Here is a 23,331-nt window from a genome sequence, read left to right as displayed (position 1 = left end):
CCCGGCTTCGAGGTTAAACATTGGGAGCAGAAGTTTTTAATGCTCATGAGGGTTTTTTCTTCCAAACATGAAACGTCTATTAGGAAGGTTTGGATGTCATTAAAAATTCGAGAATGGGAACAGAATTTTAGATACAGTTTTACTGGTCAAAATACTTAAAAGATACTCAACCAGTTTTAAAAATTACGTTTTTATCTTTGTGTATGTTGTAATTATTACATTAAATACTTAGTAATCGAATATCAAAATGTAGCAAATGAACTAACGTTATTACAGAGTTCACTGTACTTTTACAAATAAAACTTTGAAATCAACACTCATATAAGAAAGCATGACTTGGATACACTCCAATTATTCTGTATGTCACATATTTGTTTAAGAAATTGTCTTTGAATTATCTCTCGACTGGATATATTTGTCCCATAAATGGGATTTCGAACTCTCGATACATATTCTATCCGAGATCTTACAACGGCAAATACATATTTTTAAGAGCAAGAACGTCACGAATTTCCCTAGAGTAGCGAATTATACAACCCCGAAATTTAAATGCGGCAGCAGTAATGGAATTAATGTAATCTACAAAACTCAATTTGTAATCAAAATTAACATTCAAATCAGGCACAAGTTTTTTTTTTCTCCAACATTATTATCAAGGCAATACTCAAAGTGGTGATTTTACGAAAGAAACGTACAACACTATATTTTTTACCAGTGAGAGGTGGGTAATTTTTACAAGATTGAAAAATTTGTTTAGTAGTCTTGCAGAATAATGAACAGATAAAACTTAAGCAAAAAATTTTATGTTATTGGCAATTTTCTGGTTATAAACCATTTAATGAAACATACTGAGATGAATTTGTTAAATATGACTTAATTAGAGTTATCAACGAAGTAGATAAGCCAAATTTCCTGAAGAAAAATGAACAGCTAGTATTAAATTTTACCTCTGATCCTTGTGAACGCTATATTGGCAATCTACTTGAAGTGCCAAATTTTTCACTGGTCAAAGTTGCAATCAACAATTTTGCGACATACCGTCCACATGAATCGGTTGTTTCATCGACATGAAAAAAATTAGATTGTGGGCTATAGTTTGACGAATAGCCTGGTTTGTTATTTGAAACACTTTGGCCACGTAGTTTTTCTTAAGGTATTTTCATCGGGAAGTGACTACATGGTACGCTTTCTATGAAATGATCGCAGCTTGGGGTTATTTAGTTTTGATAAAGGAATATCGCCACTGAGGAATGCTTCACATAATTCGAACAATATTCTTGTTGATTTGTCATCTTCTGTATGTTGGAGAAAGATCCTTCATGACTTCACATTAGTCGAATTTTTCAGCTTATTTTTACTCATCTTTTTACAGCACACTTCGCAGAAAAATAGATTGAGTATTTTCATCTGACTGATAAAATTAAGAAAGAAACAGGTAAATGACAAAATGAGCAATTGCTAGAAGGATGCTACCTGATGAAGAGTTAAATAAGGAAGAATAAATACTAATAACAATAATAATAACAGATTTATTTGCAACAGGTTCGCACCCAATAACAGGAAATATATAATATTGAACCAAAAAAAAAATATATGTAAAAGAAATGACAGGAAATCTAACTAAGCTAAAAATACGAACAAAGAAAAAAATACTTAACTATCTAGCTTCACGTAACTGAATTATACATTTAAACAAGTGTTTCTCAGAATCAAAATAAATATCACATTCTTTAGAAATTAAGTTATTTTTAACTGTATTTAAACATAAGAGGCAACAAAAGAAAGAAATAAAGAGAAAATGGTCAGAATGGGATATAGAAAGTTAACGGTAGATGGCAAAAATTTTGAATGGAACGAAGAAGAGGGCAGACTCAAGGAGGTAGAAAATTTTTAGTAAATAGCTAAAAGAAAAGGAGGAAAAATGTAAGGAAACAAGGCAAAGGAAAAGGAACAAAAATAAAGGATGCAGATAGGGAAATCGGAAAAAGGAAAGCTGGTACAAAATTAGGAGAAAAAGGGGTGAAGGTACTGTTTTGGAACGTCCAAGGGTTGTGGAAAAAGGGAAAGGAATTCTGGGACTACGTGGGAAAATTTGATGTGGTGGGTACAAAAAGAAAATTTGGAAAAATTTGAAGAGACACTACCACAAGAATATGTGTGGAAGTGTCAAGGGGCGACAAAGAAAAAGAAAAAGGGGAGAGCAAGCGGGGGAATAATAATCGGAATTCGAAAAGAAATGCAGGAATTGGAAAAGGGAAGTAATAATAAAAACGGATTAATGAAGAAGGAAATACAGCTGGGTAACAATCAATGGGAAATAATAATCGTTTATAGCAAGAAAATGGAGGAAACCAAGATAAACATAGAAAAGGAAACAAAAGAAAAAGGAAATGAAAAAATACTTATAGGAGGGTATCACAAGACTGGGTGATAAGGGGACAAGAATAATAGATAAAGAAAAGGGAGAGAAAAGAGGATCAAAAGACAAAGTAAATAACAAATAAGGGAAAATATTGTGGAAGATAATAGAAGAAATGGGATGGGAAATTTTGAACGGAACCAAGGAAGGAGATGAAGAAGGAGAATGGATGTACGTAGGGTCTAGGGAAGAATCAATTATAGACTAAGGGATTGTCAACGAAGAGGCGTGGGAAAAATAGAGAGTTTCAACGTGGGGGTTAGGGTAGAATCAGACCACATACCACTAGAAATAAAAATTAAAGGAAAAGAGCAAGAGTACGAAAAACAAGAGGGAAGAAACGAAAGAAAAGAAATAGAAAAAAGAATATAGGATGCAGATGAAAGATACAGAAGTAGACTAGAAAAAAAGAAAATTGATGTAAAAGAAGATATAGAAGCTATGATAGCAGAACTAATCAACTTAATTGTAGAAGTCACGGAAAAAAGAACGATATACATGTGGCAAGGGAGGAATAATGGATGGAACGGAGAATGTAGTTAAAGAGAAAAGCAAGAGAAAAATTAAGAAAATGCAAGAATAATAGGGGAAGGAAAGAAGATTATTTAAAAGCAAGAGAGAATTATAGCAGAAAATGTGAAGAAATTGCTCAATACGGCGTACAAAATATACGTAATGATATTAGATGAGAGGTTACGGAAGGAGATGGAAGCAAGGGGTATGTTACCAGACGGTCAGGCAGGGTTTAGGAAAGGAAGAGGTACTATGGAGAATCTGTACATCCTGCGGCATTTAGGGGGGAAGAGAAATAAGGAAAGAGGGTGGACGAATGTACGCATTGTTCATAGATTTCAAAGCAGCATTTGATAGCGTGAAGAGAGCGGAAATGTGGGAGTATTTGAGGAGAAAGGGAGTAGATGCGTACCTGGTAACGAAAATGAAAGAAATATATGAAGAAACAGTATAAGTAAGATTAGAGTGAATGGAATAGAGAACGAGAGTTTTTATACAAACAGAGGAGTGAAAGAGGGATGCCCACTCAGCCCCGCATTGTTTGCAGCTTATCTAGGAGATATAGATGAAATGTTCAGAAAAGCACAGATAGGAGAGGTGGTAGTGGGCAAAGAGAAAGTGTGGTAGTTGGATTACGCAGATGATTTGGTGATTGTGGCAAAGAAAAGAGGAGAAATGAAAACAATGATTGAAAATTTCGAGAACTACGTACAAAAAAGGAGTTGGAATTGAATGTGGAAAAAACAAAAATGGTGAAAGAATTCCAGTACTTAGGATGTACATTAAAGAGCAATAACTCAGATAGAGCGCATATTCAAGAAATGGTCCGAAAAGCGAACAAAGTGATAGGAATAGTATGGGGAATAGGAGAGAGAAAATTTTGTTTAATAGTTTGATCAAAAGTGTACCTATTTATATACGGAGCTGAGATTTGGGGATGGAGGGAACATGATAAAAGAGAGAAAGTACAAGAAAAATACTTAAAACGGACATTGGGATTGGAAAAGTATACGCCGGGGTTTTTCGTTTCTTATTTCATTGGTGAGTGAAGTACTGTATTATTTTATTTTTATTTTGTCCTGTAATTAGGATTTTTTTCCAGTTGGACAATAAAGTATAAAGTAAAGTATTATTAAAGTATTATATAGTGAGAGAAGAAACAAAAATGGAGAAAATGAGAGTGGAAGCGAGTAAAAGGGCGGTTGGATTTGAAGAGAAGTTTAGTGAGAGAGGTGATTGTAAAATATTGCAAGAATTTGGAAAGAAATAAGAAAGAAAGGGGGAAAACATGTTTGGAACGAAAGAGACAAGTATTATTATGAAGGAAAGGGATATGCATGTGAAGAAAGAATGAGAGAAATGGGAAGGAGTATGAAACAAGAACTGAGTGTAAGAGATAAGGATATAGATAAGCAAGAACGCAAATCGAGAATATCGGAGTCTAGATATAATGCAGAGTATAGAAAAATAGTAAAGGATGAAGTACCAAAATACACACAGAGAGAGAGTATAAAGGAGGAAAGAATGATAGTGAAATTTTGGTGTGGAAATGAAGAGAAAGAGAATAATTTTTGGATGGATGAAACTGACAGAAGGTGTAGGATTTGTTGGAGAGAAGGAGAAACAATAGAGCATATGCTGGAAGGATGTGAAGGATTGAGAGAATCGGAGGAAAGTATGGAATAAGTGCTAAACGAGGATGGAAGAGGACTGGACTGGATGAAAGAAGTATGGAAGATAAGGGAACTAAGGCAAGGGGTGGGCAAGCAGAAATAATAGAACAATTATTATTATAGAAAACTCGAAAATATTTTAAAATAATCTATTAACTTCATCGACTCCAGCTGTGAGTGTATTTTTGAACTTTTTAAGGCCTTGCAAAATTTCCTCCAACGAAAAATGTGTTACTACAAGTAAATGAGAAAATAAGGTTTGAGGTGGTAAATTAACGACTGGATTAGATGTGATATATACACTAGTAAAATAATCACCAAAAGCATTAACGACTCAGGAGTGCAGAATTCTTGATCATCTGATTTCATAACACCAGGAATACGTGTACGACCTCTTTTATTTTGTACGAAATTCCATAGCTTTTTAGAATCGCTTGACTTTGGATTCAGAACCATAGAATTTAAATAAGTTGTAATAAATAATTAGAAGAGTTAGCTTTTTTAAAATTCTTCAATGCATTATACTTTTTACGAATACATATGATAATCTCAGTTTTGAACCACGGAGGGTAGCTGTATTTACTGCTGTGGTTTGTATTGAATTTTGGAACAGTCTTTTCAAAGATATCGTAAAGGGTGTCATAAAATTTAGAACAAGCTATATTGACGTCACTGATCGTGTTTAAAAATGTCCGATCGATGTTAAGACGTTGATGATATAGTTGAGGAAAGTTTGCCTTTCTGAAATTGAAGTTATTATTTTTACCGTTTAATTGAAAATCTGAAAAACTAGAGGAATGGACTTTAACACAGAAATCAAGAGATGAATGAAAAGAATTCTCTGGAACAAGTGGTAAGTTGGATCTGTCAACCAAGCAGTTGTCAGTGGAAAATATAAGATCCATGATGCGATTGTGATTATTTTTTACAATATTATATTGAGAAACAAAACGACGGAGTATTAAAATCCCCTAAAAGAATAACATGCTCTTTCTTGACTTCATTTACAGTGTTGAGAACACTGAAGAATAAGTCATAGTCAGATAATGAAATCCATAACAAAAATATAATAATTAATAGATTTGTTAACTACATATTTTTACACCTAATAAATCAACACTTGGCAACACTTCACTTATTTGAGATAAATTAATTATGTAAGTCCTAATGCTATTTCTTACTTCTATAAGAACTCCACCCCTTCTTGACATACGAAGCTGCAGTAGTCTTCCATCACGTCGGTAAACCATGAAATTGTTTGAAAAAATCTCACTATCAGAGATATCATCAGTAAGGCAGGATTCAGAAAGTACTATAAAAACAGATTTATATATGCACACATTATTATAAAAATCATTAACCTTTGATCGTAATTAATTATCTCAATTAATTAATTAAGATAATTTTAAGCCGGATGCGGCATATAGTGTACCAGTAAACGGAATGTCTCCAGTTCGGATTAGGATAGCTTAATTACTGGTTTTTCCAAGTAAAGATTTTACCGAAATATCTGGTATCTATTTACTGAATGAATAAACGTACAATTTGAAAATTTTACAAAAAGATACATAAAGTATGCAGTAAGACTGAAAAATATGCAAATTATGCATTTTTTAACCCCACTGTTTAAAAAAAAGTTATAGGTATGATCAGAAAACATAGTTTTTTCTGAATGTGCCGCATTCTAAGAAATATGCCTTTTGCATACAGTCCAAGCCTCACTAAACAGCATCAAATGGAAAGGACGTCTACTAGACGTACGCAATAAACGCTCAGCTGATGTTGAAAGGGATCACTTGTTAATAGGAGAGATTAAGCTGAAAACAAACAATAGAACAGCTAACCATCAATATATGAGAAGAAAAAATATAATCTACCGAGACTGAAAAACATAGAAACGCAGAAATAGTGGAGCAGCAGATTAGCAGAAAATATCTACGGTAACTTGAATCCGCAGATGAACATGGAAGGAAAATGGAAAACGATTAAAAATACAATACACAAAACGGCAGAAGTTTTAGATTACAACGAAGAAAAAAGGAAAAAATAAAATAGTTGTGGGGGAGAATTTTATAACAGAGATAGGAACTACTTTGCATTTTTTTTATTTAATGGCAAACAACTTTACGAAACAACTTTATGTCATCAGAGAAAATTAGAATTTGTAAATGTTTAATGACCTCCACCATATCATTAACATAGATTAAAAATAAAAAGGATCCAAGTTCGGACCGTTATGGAACACCAGAAGTGGCAGTACTGTAATTGGACTTGAAACCATTGCAGACGACAAAATTTTTCCAAGAAAACAGATAAGACCTAATAAATCTAACCACAAAGTCAGAGAAGCCGACATCTGATAGCTTATCACTTATCAGGTAACAATTATTTGTGATTAACTTCGTCGAAAACTTTCGACAAATCTGTATATACTACATCTAAGTCGCTCCTGTTATCCAGAGCGTCAAGTATTGATTGAGACATGAAGCTAAGATTCGTTAATGTAGATCCACTTCAAGTAAATATGTGCTGATAAACAGACTAACAGAGATCTGTTTGTAGAAAAGTTTGACAAAACGAAATTGGAATAATCACCCGATTTGAAAGCAGGTACCACTTTAGTAATTTTCTATAAATCAGGAAAGCTACGAGTATGTTTATTCAAGTATTCATACATAAATTACAAATATGACACAGTGGTCTAACACAATCTCTAATAAAAATTACCGCATGTATTCTAACATTTATACATAAATTAAACCAAATGGGACCAGATCTTACATTAGCTAATGTATTCGTGACTGAAGGATGAACAAAATTGACGGCCAAATACATTAACAGTCTTGTGGGTAAATGAAAATGTTGTTAGTAAACTGAACACTATGGGATAAAGATGAACGACCTTTCTTTTGTTTACCAAAAGACCAAAAACTCTTCAAGTCGTTGGTTAAAGACTGCTGTGCTTTGATAATATAATTCTTAAAATCTTTGGAAATAGGTATTTTTACCTTCTTCCATACGTTTGAAAGCTGTTAATAGTTCCGGGGTAATATTACGTTTCCATTCTTGATGAAATTTTTGTTTTGTTCTGATTAGGTCTCTAAATTCCTTAGAATATGTACCTTAGTATAATTTTGTATGAAAACGATTTATTAACATCAGTTATTAGAAACAAACATTTCCAATTTCCAAGTTTGTAAGTTACAAAATTAAATGTTACAGTAGATGGAAACGACATTTGATTGTTTTTCAGTTTTTAAGTAAGACCCAGAAATATTTCTATAAATAAGTATATAAGAGCTATTATTCAATGTTAAAGGCCGTTATTACATTAAAAAAAAAGAATATTGGCAGGTGCGTCCCTACTTTTATCTCGAATTGTAATTCAATATGAAAAATTAATTTAGGTTCGAAAAAGTTATTGCATTCCTGAAGAAGCAGTCATCAGGTTACAGGTCAAAGAAGTCAAAGATTCTTACGGGTGAGAATGTCAATACCTTCTTGAATGAAGTTCCCAACAAGGATTACTTTCTAGTAAAGGTAGCTCCAATAATAGGTATCGCAGAAAGTTGTAGAACTGCCGAATTAGTTGATATGCGGATAGGTCATATAGAAGATCGTGGTTCTGTTCTTATTCTTAACATTCCAAATACGAAAATCAAAAAACCTAGAGTATTTCCCGTTGTCGATGACGAGAGCAAGAACACACGTTATTTACAATTATACAGGACGTATGAAAACCTAAGAGCAAAGAACGTGTCACCCAATAGATTGTTTATTAATTTTAAGCGTAACAAATGCACTGTACAGACGGTGGGAAAAAATACGTTCTCTAAATTTCTTAAGCTGATAGCTGCATTCTTACAGTTAACAAATTCTGCTCTATACACAGGACATTGCCTCCGCCGCTCCTCGGCGTCATTTTTAGTTGACGGCGGTGGATATCTACTAACTTTAAAGAATCACGGTACTGTTGCGGAGGGCTACGTGGAGGAATCACGAAGTTTCTAAAGAATTTTTGTTGTATTGATGAAGCGGAGGCAAATACTTCAGAAAAATACACCCATTACAAGCGAAGCCACTAGATCTACTAGTAACATTAACCTCCCAAAAATTAATGATTGAGAGAGTAACAATCGTTTTAATATGAGTCCCTTCTAAAATTGTAACGTTAATATTTACTTATGCAGCAAAAATATGTACTTAGTATTAATAGTATGTAATGTACCAATGAATTAAATATTTGTTGTTTATGAGTTGCTACTTGTCTTTTTATGAAATGGAGATTAAAATGACAGAAAATGGGTCGGTGTTGAAAAAAAATTAATATCATCATGGGCAATTATTTTGTTCTTATAAATAATGCAAAATCGCTGATTTCATCCATACACTAGGACTAATTAATAACAACGAAACTTTGTCGAATTCTGATGATTTATTCTAATAAATTCTTGTCAGTAAACTAATTTTTGATCTTAATTTGTAACTGATTATTGGTCCATAGTAGCAATTTATAACTACCATTAATCTGATGCGAAAAATGTAAACACTGTTGGAATCCACTAAAAGCATTTAATACATACACCCTTCTACATTATTAAATTTTCACTGTAATGGAACTCCAAATTTTATACCAGACGGCTATAATTTCGTTAGCGGTGAGTGTTTTGCATTAAGGATTATTATTGCTAGATTTACGAAGATAAAATTCCGTTATTATTTTATAGGACCTTCCCAGTAATGTGTATTTAAGATTTAATTTAAGTGAATCAAACGTTAGGTTTAAAATAACATTATTATAAAGGACGAAAATTTTGAAAATCTGCGTCTTTTTTTAAATTCCTTAAATCAAGCTATGTGTTAGGACTGTTAAAGAACTCAAACTTTTACTGAAAAGTTTACATCTTAATTACCAGAATTCAAAATCACATTAGTAGAAATACAATTAGTACTTTAGGTGCAATTAACCTATCAAGATTTCACTTTTGGCTGTAACTGAGAATTATTTAAAATACTCACAATCTCAAAAATCAGATACACGTAAGTAGAATAAAAAAAGAATTACGAGCCGTAAAATTAAATTTCATACTTTTTCGAAAAAACTGTAGTGATTCAACTGTACTTCAAGGGTTAGGAAAGTTCTTTCTGAATAACCCTAGACTAAATTTTTAAAAATTTTGCACTACAGGTTGCACCTTTTTTAATAAAACGTGTGGTGAAATTCAAATAAAAGTTTAACATACTTATAGGGAATACGATAATTTGTCAAGATGCAGTGTTAGGGACAGTGCTAGTACAAACAGCATTCACTGATGATTGTCCATAATAAATATGGAAAGGTTATAAATAAATTTTTACAACAACACTTGAACTATGATAGTAACTGATAAAATAAAATGTATAATAAGCAAAATAAATTTCATCTCGTGTTTTTATTATAAAAATTTTAAGGTTTTTTTCCCTGATGTAGCAATAATTACAGTTTTACCAACTAATCATAGAACTAAACCAGTATCTAAGTATGAAGTAAATTACCAAATAAGTAAATATGACTAATTCGCGCATGACTTCCTAAAACGTTTTAGCGTTTAAAATTGTGTTTACTCTGCGTGTGTTATAATTAATAATGTTCAACCCATTTATGTTATCAGTTTCTTTTGACTTTGACTAGTGTTATCAGTTTGGTGTGTGCGTTGTAACTTGCAATGGCGATAAATACAATAACTGGTGGAATACAAACACAAATTTAATGTAGGCGTTTGAAAATAAGGGACAAATTCGTTTAAAAAAGTAGCCATATTGTTGTGTAGTTGACTTCCTTACTTTCGAATCACAGTCGATACTACAGGCATTTTACGTTGTATTTTTTCAATAAACAATGTTTTAATGAATTTATTAATGAATCTAGCATTGCATCAGTTAAGAATTTAAAAATAATAAGAGAATAAGACAACTAGTTTTGTAAATTTTTTGACAAAAGTATGAATTTGCTTTATTCATGAGGAAATCGCCTTCGGCTTTAAACTACCTTCATCAGACTTTCCTTGACTGATAAATAATATCATTCACTAATATAGTAGCCGAAAACCAGTTAAAAATAATTCAAAATTTGATTTTGCGAATTTTATCGTTTTTTATGGCAACCATTATAACTTAAAATAAAAATATGTAGCTAACTTGAACTTAGCTTATCCTCGAAAAGAAAAACAACTTGAAAGTGTTTATGTTTATACATCGGAAGAATGTCACGTAGAAATTAGTTTGATTTGAATGAGTTCGTCCCCTCAAAACAGACGATCAAAACAATTAACTAGTAAGCTACAATCGATAAAATGTTCTGAACATCATTATTATAATTCTTATTAAATAAACACGTTTGTATTTTCACATTTTCGGGAAAATGAGGTAACTCGTTCTTACATGATCGTTTTCCGGGTTGCAACCGTGTAAATTGAGTTCTTGGGCTCAACGTTTTGCACACTTTTGCAAGAGGCATCTTCAGGAGCAGGGTTAAGAATAAGGCAAAAGAGCACAGTAACCATAAAAAAAAGAGTTTCGCCTCTGGTATGGTTGACATACTGAGTTATCGTGCTATTTTGTCTTATTCTTAACCCTGCTCCTGAAGATGCCACTTACGAAAGTGTGCGAAACGTTGAGCCTAAAAACTCAATTTACACGGTTCCAACCCGGAAAACGATCATGTATTGATTCCGATCGTGGAAGCCTCCGAGATTAACTCGTTTTTAATTTGATCAATAAAAAATTTGCATGTAATGAAGAATCACAAGTAAAAACTCATCATATTTTGCACAGTTTGGGTAGAATTTATTCGGCAAAATTTTGAGATAACGTCATCAGTTTTTAGGGGGAATAAACAGATTTACTTTGATTAACAATTTACCATGCTTACAATGACTTTAAAACGTCTGCGGGATTTCGAAGCATTCAGATTTGCAATTCTTGATTTATTCAATAAACTAAATTGACTGATTTATTTATTTTTTTTGTATAAGCAAATCTAAAAAATATGAATGCAATGAAAAAGTACAAGTATAGACTGATCATATTTTGCACATTTTAGATGGGATTTATTCGGCAAAATTTTTAGGTGGCGTAGTCAATTTTTTGTGGTTGTTGAACATGTTTTGAATCATTTTGAGTAATCTTAATCGCGTAGTTTTTGGAATTATCTAATTAACTTGAATTTCATTATTATCTGATAGCATTGTAATATTTTTAAAAATGAACATATCCAGGTTGGTGATATCTCAAGTTTTTATGAGATGTTTGACGCTTAAAACAACAAATTAAATCTCGGTTAATTATAATTTCTCATCAATAACAATAACACACAAAATTGCACAATATTGTAAAATTTAAACAACGAGTGCACAATAAAAATATATTTGGAGTTGTGGAATAAACCTCAAACACTTATTGTCACTTATCTGGTCTTTCATTCATTGTCTTAAATCATCATTCATCAAGTATTCAAAAACATGCATAGTTATTAATTTCATTAATTTCGTGTGTTATCCTGGTCCGCAATTCTTAAAAGTCATTTTAGGGTGTTGTTTAATGTATTAAGAGTTGTGACTAATAATAATCACATTGAATGAGCAGTAGCACCATCCTGTTGAAAGTAGCCATAAATTAACTCATCATCATCCAGTTGATTTAAAAATAGAGTTAAAATGTCCTGAAAATACTAAGAACTCTAAGAAACTCTTTACCATAAAAACCGGACCAATAATTCTGGGATATCGGAGCGACTTAATGGAAAAAATGTGGATCTTCTGAAGTTATTGCACTTTGTGAGTTTACATAGCCACTACAATCCGCTTTATCTCTCCAAACAAATTTTTTTCAAAATGGTCATCCGTATCCAGAGAATTTTTTAATTACTTTAAACAGACGTTTAAAGTTTACCGAAACTGCGTATAAAACGGTACAATTCACACACTAGTTCTGAAAAGAACTGATTTTTATGACCAAATCAAAATATGAAATAAAAATAAATCGCCAAAAATTAATAGGCAAGTCTAGGAGATTCTGTGATATCAAATTGAATTATCTGTCAATTTGACTGCATTTAAGATGGTAATGATGAAACCATCTATACTCTAAAGTATAATCAGTTGCCCACTGGGTTTCCAAAAATAATAATGTTACGAAATAAACCCATACGCGGAATATCTAGAAAGGAAGTGTGGGTTTAAATAGTGGCCACCCTCGGGAAGGATTAATTCTGAACGAGAAAGTCCATTCAAGTTGCGCTGAAATTATTTTGTACATAGTCGCTGTGTAATTAGTCGTGTAAATTTGAGTTACCGAGAAATAAATTGTTGAGTTTTACCCACACCGATTTTAAATCACCGAACAACGTAAGAGTAATAATATTTAATAATTCCAAGGCCTTTGTCGTGTGTTTTTTTTGTCGATAAAAAACTACTGCAACCAACTTGCAAACGACTTTGATTTTAAGAAAAAAAATTTCAATTGTAATATTTTTTTATTTTTTTTAATAAATTCACAAAATTGGAAGCTGATCACTTGAAACCGATAAAATATTGCACAGATCATGGATGGTAGACTAGATGTCTTAAAATCCTCGGTCGGATTTCAACTTGACATCTGCACCTGTAATAAAAGCCATAACGTTCCTATTTATGTTAATAGCTATTAATTTATTATTGCTGTTAAAGCTTTTAACGGAAACCTAATTTTTTGATATACATATTTAGATTTTAACATGATTTATCAAATTGAATAAACTCTGGAGCGTTTCTACCATCCCTTGTGGTACAAATTTACTCATCCTGCGAAAAAAAAAAATTAATTCCAGAAAATATGTGTCACTATCAGTACAAAGGTACTGGAAGGTCAGGGCATATATGTCCGTTTCATTTATACCTCATAAAATTTTATGGCAGTCCTTTCATTACGTTGGCGCGGAAGATGGTTAACCAACGAGATTTATGGCTTGAGTACGCACTGTCGAGTAAAACTTGGTCAGGGCCGGACTTTTGTTATTTGTTAGTGTATATGTAAAATGTTTAAATTGTAAACTAAACACAAGTTAGTCTTTCAGGTTTAAAAATGATGAAGAGAAAAGATCCACTGAGGTATTGCAAAAATTGTCAGTATTTCGTTTAAATAAAACATACGAGTATAAATCTTTATTACTCGAATCTTCATAGCCAATTTGACCTTCTTGATATGTTAAATGCAATGTTTTCACTCAACCATGGAACTACGGTGTATCTCCGACCTTACCAATTCTACTATTTGCACTAAATTAGGTACTTCGCATTAATACAATGGGACTTAAATATAGTAATACGGAGGCCACCGTAAAAATCTACATCACTTTTAACTGAAAAGCTTATCATATTTGTCATCTTTTCTAGTGAAAATGTTGGAACACTTGCGGAAGTGCAGCGAAGTATTGTCCATTATAATGACTTTAATGACTGTGCTCTTAGAAAACTACATTTAAAATCCATTAAAAAAAACTTTAGTACCGATTTAACTGCAATTGAATTGCTAACTGCAGAAAGGGGATATATCACATTTTTCAAAATGTTGAGGAAATGAATAAAACGTCTCAGATTTTTACAACTACTTGTTGCCGATCCTCGTTTTCAATTGTCGGTTCTCTATGTTCTCAGTTATCAACGAGTGTTGGTTAAATGCATGTTTTCTTTTTTGGGTCAATTTGGCTGTCAAATTTGACACTTGGACATATCCCCTTTTTGCAGTAAAATGAAAAAAAAGGTTAAAAAAAACACAAAAAACAGCTTTATTTCAGTTATAATTTTACACGAACATGTTATATGTATATCTGACTAAAAAACTTAATCATTATCGCGCTCCTGTTCTACAGTTGGCCAAGTAGCAATCTCCTGCCAAAATGCGTTATAAGCGTCTGGGATAAATCGTAAAATGTTTGTTATATCCGTCATTTTCTTCTGGCTGATGGCTAGTTATTATACTAATTTTGCACTTAATACACGTTGTCATCTTCTCACAACAAAAATTTAAAACATGTTTAAAATGGTAAATTTTTGTAGGGAACTACAAATTGTGCAATTATGCTCCGCCCCCCAGTCTGGCAACGAATGAAAATTTCTCCATTATTGAGTTCGCGGCAGGTGTGGGTGGGGCTTAGTTTAATGATGAATTTTTCATTCGTTTCCAGACCGAGGAGTGAAGCGTCACTGAAAAATCTATATTTCCCTACAAAAATTTACCATTTTAAACATGTTTTAAATTTTTGTTGTGAAAAGATGGCTGCGGAGATTAAGAAAAATTGGCAAAATATAAGCCCCGCCCACCCACCCTATCTCAATTGTGATGATTTTTTTTATTCGTCGTGAGCCAAGGGCGTAGCTTAATTGCAAAATTCGTATTTCTTTACAAGAAATTACTATGTAAGACATGTTTTTGAGTGTCGTGTTGGATAAGAATAACGCAAGACGTTGAGACCACGGTGTTTACTGCAGAAAGTCGATATCTCCTGGACATATCCCTTTTCTGCTGTAACCGTAAATTTCATCCGCTTGTAGCCCCGAGCTAAATCATTAAACATGGCCCGTTTTTGCAGTAAAGATGTGTTTAGACCTCTAGAACACGATTATGTACGAATGTTATTGTGGTAAAAAATGGGACATGTCCCCTTTCTGCAGTTAGCAATTCAATTGTATGAAAGATGAGATCAGCATATTTACTAAATGAGAGAAATAAAATAAAATGAAATAAACCTTATTTTCATTTTCAAAATAATACATGAGCTACAATTAAAATGTACAAAATACAGTTCATATATATATCAATATCTCTTGATCTTCTTCTGATAGCAAACCAGTGCCGGAAATAATAATTTTTGGCGTTTGAGAGTGATTTCCACTACCATGGATGGACAGAAATGACCTCGGGTATACAATCGCGTCACCTTCTTTTGTCACTTTTTTATGGCATTTTTTCCATTTAAAAAATTGAAGTTGATAATCTTCAAAATGACACTTGTGTCGTGAAATTGTTACATTTGAAAGACTAGTCGAGGGTTCTAACATATTTTGACCTAACTAGTCTTTATTTTTTAAGCTCTTTTGTGTAATATTGTGAGTGAAGGTGCGTTTATCAGTATTCCCGGTTCGTTGACTGTTTGTGGAGAATATTCAGTTATTTTGTTGGAATTTTCACCACGTCGTAATACATGTTTAAGATAAGTACTAAGATAATTGTCTAGTTTTTTTTTTTAGAGTAGGTTTGGCATTTAAAATACAGGGTGTTATTGAAAGGTACGTACAACAAAATGGACAGTTCTTCGCGATGTCTAAGAAGTCGGAAAAACTTATTTTGTCTTATCAAAATTTTAAGGGGAAAATTAACCCTTATCCAATCTTTTTAGACGCTACTGAAGGATAAATAGGTAAAATTAATTTATTTTAGTAAATCCTAGCAACTGTAACAATAAAACTTTTGTCAAGACTAAATGTTGCTATAGAAACGAAAGATGATCTTTTTATCAGAGGCGTACAACGAATTTGGACATAAATTTTAATAATTTTTATCTCTAAAAGGAGAACAGCAACTCATTACGGTTCCATAAACTGGAAACTTAAAAATATGTCGGCACTGAGGAATGTTTCACACAATTTGAAACAATTTTCTTGTTGATCTGTCATTTTCTAGCGGTCGGAGAAAAATTCTGCGAGCAGACTTTGTGATTTCACATGAGTACTTAGGATTCTAGAACAGAATTAATTTATATTTTACATGCTTTATTCCTCGCTGTTAATTAAAAGCAATAAGATACCAATAAATTAAAGCAATTGTTTGAAATGGGAACTAATAAAAATAAATGTGACAAATTCAAAAGAAATGACAAAAATTTTCCGGATGCGGCCTATTCAATATACAAGTACACGGAATGCCTCCAGTGTGGGTAACGATGTCTTAATTACTGGTTTTTCCAGATAAAGACTCTACCGAAATGTTTTGGTATTTGCTGTATAAATTTTATTTTTTGAAAATTTGAAATAAATATGCACTTAATCGTTAAATATGCAGTAAGATCTTTTTTTCTGAATATGCCATACAATCCGAGCTTTAGTTATAACAAAGAAATATGGTGCTTATTGTTGTAATTCGATAAATGGTGGTGTCCTTCGAGGACGTCTGGTAGGCCCCTTTCTATTTATCATCTTCATCAATGATATTATCAGTCATAATTTAAGGCAGCTACATTGTAGATAATACTGCAACCAAATTAGGGAAACCTACAATGTCACTTATCGTTTTTCGACCACATGCATTCCAAAAACCATTTCAGTAATACGACGAAACATTTTTTTTAGATCTTCGTCAGTATACAGTACTTCGGGAGTCCTATCCTTGATTTTGTAAACGACCCTATACACATATGCTGGCTGGCAATTTCTTTTCCAAGGTGTGATTTCATGTATCGTCACATCATTCTCTGTATAAGCTCAACAAAAAAAAAGTTCTTGACGACCTCCATGTTTTCTCTATGTAGACAACCAATTATCCACGGATAATCTCCATATAATTTATCTTTAGAATGATAACTACTAGACATCTTTGTTTACTTCCTTTATATTAACCATTCTTTTTTTTCTTTTTGGTGGTCTATAAGGTGTATACCTGTATCAATTGGGTTATTTAAAAAATGTCCTTGCGTTAGGGAAATTCTTTTCCACAAAATTCAAATTGATCGATAAAAAATGATGGAGGTCCTAAGACAGGTCAAATTAATGGAAAAAAAGTGATGATGGTCCTAAAACAGGTTCATTTCTTGAAAAAAAAAAATAATGGGGGTCTTAGAACAACTCAAATTTTTCAACAAAGAACGATGAGGATCCTTTAAGATTTAAATTTAGGACAGATCAAACTGAAAAAGGTTCTAGAAAAGGTCAAATTGATCGACAAATAATGATGGGGGTCCTAAGACAGATCAACCGGTCGATAAAAAAAGACGGAGATCCTGCGACAAGTCAACGACCTATTGACAAAAAGTAGTGCCGTTTCTGGCTGAGGTCAAATGAGGCCAAACTGAGCCAGAAACTGCAGCACATAACTACCATTGCAATTGTCAATCATAACATGTGAAAAAAGAATGTACCATATGATCGAGAAAAAAGTACATAAACCAATGAAATTTATTGTTAAAAATTCTGTTGACAATATTATTTTTCAAATAATTTTTATACCCCACTACAACAGATCCAAATTCAAAAATATCAAATATGTCAAACATGGCATATGTCAAAAAATATATTCAAGCAGAAAGATTTTATTCACAAAGAACAACTCATTTTCTTCTATAGGATATTTTTAATAAATAATTTACTTTTTCAAATATTGAAAGAATACAAAGAGACTTAAATGGGATTTATAAACTTGCTGTTGACGTTGAAGTTTCCGTTGCAGTTGCTGTTCCCGCTGACGTTGCTTTTAGAGCTGAAAATTGTCATTTATACACTCCGTTGCCAAGTTACCGTTGATAGTAACTTTGATACTCAACTTTTTCCTTATTTAAGGGGGTTGTAGAAGAAAAGTTGAGGATTTAAGTTGATTATTACAAAAATTTATCATTTTAAACATGTTTTAAGTTTCTTATAGTCGAAATAAGTGTACACATATATTAAGAAAAACAGGCAAAATGTAGCCCCGCCCACCCACCCTATCTCAATTGTGATGATTTTTTATTATTCGTCGTGAGCCAAGAATGCGGAGCCAAACTGTAAAAACCTTATTTTTTTACGAGAAATTAAAAACACGTTTTTGAGTATCGTGTTGTTCAAAGAATACTACGTATATTAAAAAAATAAAGACTAGGCTTCACCCATGCGCGCTTCGATCTCAGTTCTCAATTCTGATGAATTTTTTCATTCGTCGTTGGCTCAATTGCAAGATCGATATTTATCTACAAGTATTTACCATTTTAAACATATTTTAAGATTCTTGCTATGAAAAGATGGCTATGTATATTAAGAAAAAAAAAGGCAAAATGTAAGCCCCGCCCACCCGCCCTATCTCGATTGTGATGATTTTTTTTAATCTCCGAGTTTTTTTTTAGGATTTAAATGCAAAATTCTTAATATTTATCTACAAGAAACTACCATGTAAGACAATTATTTGAGTATCGTGTTATTCAAAGAATACTATGTATATTAAGAAAAAATTAAAGCCAAAGATTAAGCCCCACCCATATCTGCCCTGATCTAAATAGTAATGAAGTTTTTAATAACTGGCAGATTTAGGGGCGGAGCCTAATTGCAAAATCCATATTTCCTTACAAAAATTTACCATTTTAAACGTGTTTCAAGTTTCTAAGAATAAAAAAAATCATCACAATGGAGATAGAGTGTGTGGGGAGGTTTTTATATTTTGCCTCTTTTTCTTAATATATATAGTATTCTTTGAGCCACACGATACACAAAAACATGTTTTTAATTTCTTGTAAAGAAATAAGTATTTAGTACTTATTCTTCGCCCCCTTGCTTCACGGTGAATAAAAAAAATCATCACAATTGAGAGGGGGCGGGTGGGCGGGTTTACATTTTACCTTTTTGTTCTAATATTTGTAGACTTCTTTTCACAACATGCACCTTAAAACATGTTTAAAATGGAAAATTTGTATAAGGAAATATTGATTTTGCAATTACGCTTCGTCCCATAATTGCAAAATCCATATTTCCTTGCAAAAATGTACCATTTTAACCATGTTTTAAGTTTCTTGTCGTGAAGAGATGACTGTACATATTAAGAAAAATGGCAAAATGTAAATTGTGATGATTTTTTTATTCGCCGTGAGCCAAAGGAGCTTAATTTTAAAATCCTTATTTCTTCACATGAAATAAAAAACATGTTTTTGAGTACCGTGTTGTTCAAAGAATATTAAGAAAAAAACAGCCAAAAATTAAGCCCCATCCATACCCATCACAAACTTGATTGTGATGAATTTTTCATTGGTTGTTAGACCGAGGAGTGTTTATTTAGGCCGAATCACCCTGTATATTTTTTTTTGTGTTTTATGTGTTTTTATATTACTAAATTTTGAATGACGACAAAAACATTAAACAAAACTGTGTTGCACTTTTTTAATCATAAACCTAGCCAAATTTAACAATTAAATTAATTATAGCGGTAGTAATAATATTAGATATCTAGTTCTCCTGCCTTGTAGTACAGTACCTAGGGAAAGTATGATGATAATGATAATAGCCAACTTTCTATAAATAGGCCAGTGCCGATAATTTTTGAGAACAAAAAAATTTAGAACAGGATGATATCCATTGCAAAAGAAAAAAAATATAACAAAAATAAAAGGAAAAATAATTTACGGGCGATCTGAGGTCGGGAAGTGGAAGAGGGTGAGCTTTTAAGGGTAGAAAACGGTTTATCACGATTTCCGGCAAAACTACAAGTCCTATCGAAAGAAGCAAATAACCGAGTTTTTGGTTTTTTATTTTTATCTCCCACAAAAAAAATTCACGAAATTTGGTGAAAGCGTACCTATTTATGTCCTAAACTCACTGTAATTTTTTTGATTCAAAATGTGTATTTTTCTCCCTTATTTTGATTTAATATTGAAAAACCACCCTAATTTTCAATCGAAAATTCTCACGTCAAAATGTTTGCTTTTTTAAAAAAATCCGTGTGCTTTTTATTCCTTGAAATCTCTAGTTTCTGATGGTGTAAAAAAACTATATATTACTGTGGCAAATTTTCACAGGAAATCCAAAAAACGAAAAAACTCGAATTCGAATTTTTTTTTTAATCATGTAAAATTTTGAGATGTTTATTAAAATTTACACTTTAATTACTCGAAAAAAGTAAGATTCCATGTTACATTGATAAACCAAAAAATTGAAAATCTATGAAACAAACGCCTTCTGTTGGTGGGAGATTTGTCAATATGAAAGATGATTTAATTCTTGCCAATTGATTTTTGAAATCTTAATTGATTCAGGGTTATATTGTCATTTATACATTTATAAATATATTTGATTAATTGTAATCCATTTTTTGCGGTGTCTTCTTTGTTTGCATGTTTTTTAGAAAAAATATTGGGCAAATTTGACAAATTTTTATCGTCTAACTAGCCGACCCGGCAAACGTTATTTTGCCATATAAATTATTTCTTGTGAATATTTTAGTAGTTAAATAAAAAATTAAATTAAAGTAAATAAATAAATTATAATTAAATTAAATTATAAATTATACATAAAAATTTATCGTACGACAATGATTATATTCAACAATTTTTACTTCCCGAGCGTAAGCAAAGGAAGTATTGTAATCGAGTCCGTCGGCCGACTCTCTACTTTTACGTTTTCTCGATCTTTCATGACCCCTAGAAGACGAAGAAATAGGTCTCCCATTTCCGTCTGTCTGTCCGTCTGTCCGTCTGTCCGTCTGTCCGTCTGTTGTCCCGGATTTTTATTAGACAGATAATCTCCGAAAGTACTCTACCAATTGTTGTGAAATTTTGTACTTATATTAAGAATATCATGTAGATGGTAAAACGCTAACCAAAATTTGTCTAATCATCCCCACCACTAAAGCCATGACGTCACTTCAAAATTGTACATAGTAAATGGGTTTTCAATTGTATAAAATAACATAGTCCTACACATGTAGTTTACAACTCTGAATCGACTTTTCACCCGAAACGTCCAGATTTTTGGAAAAAAAATCAAAATTATAAAACAACATTTTGAAATTTAATTTTTAATCTGCTAACCAGAATGCTTTGAAATGTTGCAGATGTTTTAAGGCTATAAAGACCATCATAAATCTTTAGTCAAAAAATATTTGCTTATCCCCTCCAAAAACTTGATGACGTCAGCTCAAAAGTTTGTGGAATAAATCATATCTAAAATGTACAAAATATGATGAGTCTGTACTTGTGATCTATCACTCCATTCATATTTTTTGGATTTGCATATACAGGGTGACTCAAAAAAATTAATGAATGCGTAAATATATTTTATTGATTTAATCAGGAACCACAAAACCGAATGCTCTGAAATCTTGCAGATGTTTTAAGGTCATAAAGAGCATAATAAATGTTTAGTCAAAATATATTTGCTTATCTCCTCCAAACACTTGATGACGTCAGCTCAAAAGTTTGTGGAATAAATCATATCTAAAATGTACAAAATATGATGAGCCTGTACTTGTGATCTATCACTCCATTCATATTTTTTGGATTTGCATATACAGGGTGACTCAAAAAAATTAATGAATGCGTAAATATATTTTATTGATTTAATCAGGAACTACAAAACCGAATGCTCTGAAATCTTGCAGATGTTTTAAGGTCATAAAGAGCATAATAAATGTTTAGTCAAAATATATTTGCTTATCCCCTCCAAAAACTTGATGACGTCAGCTCGAAAGTTTGCCGAATAAATCATATCTAAAATGTACAAAATATGATGAGCCTGTACTTGTCATTTATCACTCCATTCATATTTTTTGGATTTGCATATACAGAGTGACCCAAAAAAATTAATGAATGCGTAAATATATTTTATTGATTTAATCAGGAACTACAAAACCGAATGCTCTGAAATCTTGCAGATGTTTTAAGGTCATAAAGAGCATAATAAATGTTTAGTCAAAATATATTTGCTTATCCCCTCCAAAAACTTGATGACGTCAGCTCGAAAATTTGCCGAATAAATCATATCTAAAATGTACAAAATATGATCAGTCTGTACTTGTGATCTATCACTCCATTCATATTTTTTGGATTTGCATATACAGGGTGATTCAAGAAAATAAATGAAAGCGTAAATTTATTTTACTGATTTACTCAGGAACTACAAAACCGAATGCTTCGAAATCTTGAAGATATTTTAAAATTATCATAAGCATGGTAAATTTTTGATCAAAACGTATTTGGTCGTCCCCTCTAAAAAATTTATGATGTCACCACAAAATTTTGCTGAAAAAATCCTATCTAAAATGTACAAAATATGGTGAGTCTCTTCTTGTGATTTATCATTCCATTCAAATTTTTTCGATTTGCATATACAGGGTGACTCAAAAAAATTAATGAAGGCGTGAATATATTTTATCGATTTAATCAGGAATTACAAAACCGAATGCTTTGAAATCTTGGGAATATTTTAAAGTTATTATAAGCATGGTAAACTTTTGTTCAAAATGTATTTGTTCATCCCTCCTAAAAAAATTGATGACGTCACCCTTAAATTTTGCTGAATAAATCCTATCTAAAATGCAAAAAATATGATGAGTTTGTACTTGTGATTTATCATTCCATTCATATTTTTTAGATTTTCTTAAGAGGTGGTTCAAAAAAATTAATGAAGTCAATTTATTTTATTGATTAAATTAAAGGCAACACTTATTATTAGTATTACACCCCAACCAACCCAATTTGGTAGACACAAAATTTGTTAAAGGAAAAACTCGGTTGAAACATAAGGGTAGCACGCTTATTTACATCGACTTTAACATTACAGACCTGCATTTGTTTTATGCGTTCACTTGATTCCGCGAATGTGAAATAGACATGTTTATAATCAACCAATTGTGAATTTCACCGTCAAGAATTAAAATAAAACCCAATGTTTTATATAATAAGCGGAAGTCGAAGCAATAAAACCGAGAGTCGTTTTGTTTACAGTTTCTCTCTTTGACTCTCACGTATGCTGTTACGCCTGT

Source organism: Zophobas morio, unplaced genomic scaffold, assembly GCF_036711695.1.
Source record: "Zophobas morio isolate AGI-343-1 ecotype UQ-CSIRO unplaced genomic scaffold, CSIRO_AGI_Zmor_V1 ptg000030l, whole genome shotgun sequence".
Classification (NCBI taxonomy): Eukaryota; Metazoa; Arthropoda; class Insecta; order Coleoptera; family Tenebrionidae; genus Zophobas; species Zophobas morio.
This window is presented reverse-complemented; position numbering follows the sequence as displayed.